Genomic DNA, 4819 nt, shown 5'->3' with positions numbered 1-4819 from the left:
CGAGCTTCAAAACCACATATAGTATGAATAAAATGGACTCCAGAAAGTACTTGAAAAGTGTCCAAAATTTGCTGTCATCTTGAATTACTTCATGTTAGATTCCTATGTTTTTCCTCCTTGCATTCTTGATTGGCTTTGGAAAAGAACTACGAAGCTCTAAAGCTTGGATTCTTCATGTAAATGAGCTTCCATTTGCTTTGCCATGGATTATATAGAACTCTTCCTCATCTTAGATTGCCTTGGTGATAAAAAAAAGCTATCAAAAACACCAAAACTTAACACAATTTGATTAGAAACGATTGCAAGGGTCCTTAACATGCCAATTGAGTTAAAAGGTAATAACTACTACTCAAAAGTGTTTAAAAGAGGTAATTACAAGCTATAAAATAGCACTTTTTGAGTAGTAATCACAACACTATGACGAGATCAGTACTCCATCTATAACAAAATATCCTTGATTAACTTTCAAACCAAGCTCCATAAAGGAAAATGATAAGGTGATTAAGGCAAATTTGTTAAAAAGATATGAATGTGAAAGTATGCCTTTCACCTTTTCTATAATGCAAATGACAAACATCAGGTTGACAATTGAAACAAGTGAATCAGTCAAAGAATAAAGTATCAGGCCCATGATAGGTATAGAGGGGTGAAAATGATTGATGAGCATATCTTAAAGCATCAAATAGAGTAACAACAAACTAAAAGAATGAATTAACTCAAGAAGAGATGATAGACGAAAGTCCTAAAGAATACACACTCAACTAAAAAAAGATATTGAAAGAAACCAACACTATGAAACAAATAGTGGTCCACTAAAACTTAAATTTGCACTGATCTATGAACATTCTAGAAAGAGACCAAACAAAATGAGTATTGGATCCTAACTATGACTAGAGTAACCTTTGAAGGTCTTCAAATGCACCCACGTGTAGGATAGGGATTTCCTAATAAAAGGATCTAAGTTCAACCTATAAGGACAAGGTTGCTTTAAAAATAAGAGGGTGGACTAAAAAGAATCCCTAACAAAAGCAATCATACCCTCCGACGATACGTAACCTTTTGCACGCCTTCGAAGAGATGGGGCACTTTCATGCAAGGTGGTCATCTATTAGGACAGAGTCCTTAAAAGTATGACATAATGTAATAAAATTGGAATTCATTATTTATTTAATGATGTTCCAGTTTCACTTTTATCTATCCTCATTCCATGTATTATACTTTATGAGCATTGTTGCCTACATTTTTTGCATTGTATGTGACTTAGGTTCATTAGGAGTTGCACATAAGGTCTAAGTCATGGGTACCTTGCAAATAGATGACTTGTTCACAACCAATTCATGGGTCTAGGAAACCCATTAGAGGTTGTAGTGTACCACCTCCTAATTGGAAGGATGATTGGTCTTAGCTATTAGGATGGGTTTCCCATGGTGAGTGCACTAGTGTGTATGGTTACACATTGGACAGGACCTGCGGTGAGTCATGAATTAAGGCTATCAAGTAGTCATGACCTCACCAAGCTGCTTCATTGTGTTGTCTTTCAACCTTGAGAGAATATTGAGCTTATGTTAAAGTTAGAAATGACTTTGACCTATGGGTGAGATCATAAGCTGATCATATATTCCCTATGGATTGGGTCATTGTTGATGGAAACTGGTAGCAATAGCTATTCTCAATAGAGGCACCATGATATATCTTAGGATTGAGATGGTGTGTCTCTTTAGGTGATCCTAAGGAGGTGTGTTCATGGAAACTATGGTCATAGTAGTTCCATAAGTGGAACTTGACATAACTTTTTTGAGAGATAAGATATGACAATTGAACACATAATAATAGGATCTATAACTCAAATATAGTAAAGGTAGTCTTGAAAGGCTGATAGCTTTTACCTTGTTAGAATACAGACGGGGAAACTCAACACAATGGATAGCAGGTCACGGGCCCAAGCACTTGGTGTCTTGTTGTTATTTACATAGGATACTAGAGTTCAGTTGATTCTTTGTAGTGGGATGTTAAATCAACTTTAGAATTGGATTATGAGGGAGTCAGTATTCCTATGGGCCTTAGTGGTCCCCACTCTCAGCTTATATACCTTGTTGGCATGGGTTATGAGGGTTGGATTGACTCTAATTACACTTTTGTGCATAAGGGCATTTTGGTAATTATACAAGGTTGCATAGGGGTAAGTGAACAAGGTCTCTGGATTGGGCTAATTGATTAATTAGTAAGCCATATTGGGTTAATTAATCAATTAGAACTCATTTTGGGTTAGATTAAGTGACCCAAGCGCATGTGGGCTCAAGTCACTTAAGCCCACTTAGGAACCCTATAAATACCCCTTAGGGGTTAGGGTTTCTATAGTTTTTGTCTTCAACCATCCAGAGATATTGAGAGCCATAACATCCACCTTTTTTTTCTCCTCATTGGAAGTGTACCAAGATCAAGGTTCGAGTTATCAAGTGGAAGACCTCGAGTTTACGAGACTTGTGCGATTTTGATATTCATAATCACCATGTGGATTTGATCCAGGAACATTTAAATATAAGGTATGGTTTTCATTAACACTTTTTTAATCCTTTTAATGTAAAAAAATGCTATTTTTCTACCGTGCATAAGATTTAGAAAAAGGTTAGGATAGTAATGCATGTTTCTAACTTGATCCGGACTTGGGAAATGAAGCAATCCATGTTTTTTCCTTCAATTGACCTCCTAGGAAGTCCTCATGTTGCACCATTTCTTTTTTTTTTTTTTTTTGACGACATTTCTATGATTTATGTCTGCACTTGTTGTGCCAATAGGTTCCGACCTTCCCATTTCCATCCTGACTGACCGATCGTCGATCCGATCCCTCGATCGTTATATATCAACCGTCGAAATCAATCGTCATCGATCTTCCCCATTTTCTCCCACATGAAAGTTCCCTCCATTTTAGGATGATCGACATAGATGCAAACCTTTTTCGAGCCTCGAGGCCTAAGTTATGGACCAAAGTGCCTTTCCTCCATAGTCTTCCCATCCGTTCGTCGAAAAGATGATTCGAGCCCACCATTGCGATCTCACGTCGAGACTCGCGGTTTGAAAAAAAAATTGTTCCCAAACTCTACCCAAAGGCCCCAAAATAACACGACAAGCTCTCGCTTCCACACTTCCTCCATCCACCCTTTAAAGTCATGATCAAACCCCAATCCATGCACCAAAACATGAGTCCAACCATATGGATCGAAAGAAGGTGTCAATTTTAAGAGGGGCATACCGTCCGATCTAGACGAACATCCCAGATACTTGCATAATAATACATCTGTCAAAACAAACTTTTCCATTTTTTTCTTTCTATCCAACACACCAGAAGTTATATCTCAATCATACCACATAAGGGGATTAGGTTGTAATAACATAGTGGGTGTGATCATACCAATATTAATGCATCGGATCCCATCAAAACTTTGCAGTCAAGTGTGCTTAGGCGAGAGTAGTACTAGGATGGGTGACCTCCTGGGAAGTCCTCGTGTTGCACCATTTTCCATTTCTTTGGACGAAATTTCTTTCATATATATATATATATATATATATATATATATATATATATATATATATATATATATATATATATATATATATATATATATTATATAATTTATGGAATTTATTTTATTTATGTCTGTATTTCCTAGTTGGGTGTCGTGAAAAGGTGAGGAAGCAATTCTAGATGAGGTCTGAGGTTGGGGAGTTAGCGGGACCCACAAAAGCGAGAGAGTTGTGCACGGGCTAGCGGTGAGAATCAAAGGGCATCGATAGGGGTGTGTGTCAGTGGGTGAAATCGATGACTAAATGAGAAGCTACTGAAGACTCATTGCAAGTCCTTGCTTGTCAATCGTCAGTGGTTGAAATCCAAAGTTGCGAGAAACCCTTTTTTCTCTAAGAAATCTATTCATAACAAGTCCTAAACCTTTCCTCGTGGGTGAAATCCACCACTAAGAAGCCCTAATCCATTCCTCACTTATAAACCCCACCATTGAAATGTCGTAGCCCTTTGGAAGTAGCCTTACTTGACATAAAACAATTCCACATGTGGTCACCATTAGAAAAACCTAATTTGAATGAGTAGTAGCGATGTCTATTGTTGCTTTAATTCCAATATTTGTGAGTGGTAAGCCTCTTCCTCTCTTCACGTTTTTCATTCTCATATTTATTTGAGTTTTTTTTTTTTTTTTTTTTTTTTTTTTTTTTTTTTTTTTTTTGGCGTTCTTGTGAATTTTGGGATGAATTAAGTGAGCTTGGGTTTTAGATGAAGAAAAGGGTTGCTAGTTATAAGGCTTATTTTGTGGAAGGCAAGGCGAAAAGGGTCTTTGAGGAAAAGCTTTAGAAAGCTAGGTATGTACCACCAAATATTATTATGATTATTTTTATGACTATTATTTTGTTTTAGAATTTTGTGTTTGTAAGATTGTGTCTCTGTTTTAAGTATGTGTCATATTAAAATTAAGGTTCATGGATTAGGATCATAAATTTACGATGTGGGTTGTCCACATACAACTTTTTTTCATCCTAATATTTGGTTATTCAGTTTATGGATTCAACTCTTTTGATCAAAATATATAATTTTTTAAACATTTAAATGTCATAGACATGTATATAAATTATGGGATAGGTGAGGGACCACTAAGGAAGAGTTTTAGGATGCATTAGGGTTATAGATAAAGTAGTTTATGGATTGATTATTGGTAATATTATATATAATATTTTGTTCTATGGATTGTGTGGTAATCCCAAAACTTTGTAATAAATTCATGAGATAGCCTAATTCTTTTGGAATTGTAGGGTT

The 4819-nt window shown here is 36.1% G+C and overlaps 1 pseudogene; it reads left to right on the top strand.

Annotated features, from left to right (window-relative positions):
• The first annotated feature begins 3395 nt into the window (after positions 1-3395).
• LOC117905264 lies at positions 3396-3514 on the top strand (annotated as a pseudogene).
• The last annotated feature ends 1305 nt before the right edge of the window (positions 3515-4819 follow it).

This window comes from Vitis riparia, chromosome 17, assembly GCF_004353265.1.
Source record: "Vitis riparia cultivar Riparia Gloire de Montpellier isolate 1030 chromosome 17, EGFV_Vit.rip_1.0, whole genome shotgun sequence".
NCBI lineage: Eukaryota > Viridiplantae > Streptophyta > Magnoliopsida > Vitales > Vitaceae > Vitis > Vitis riparia.
This window is presented reverse-complemented; position numbering and strand designations above follow the sequence as displayed.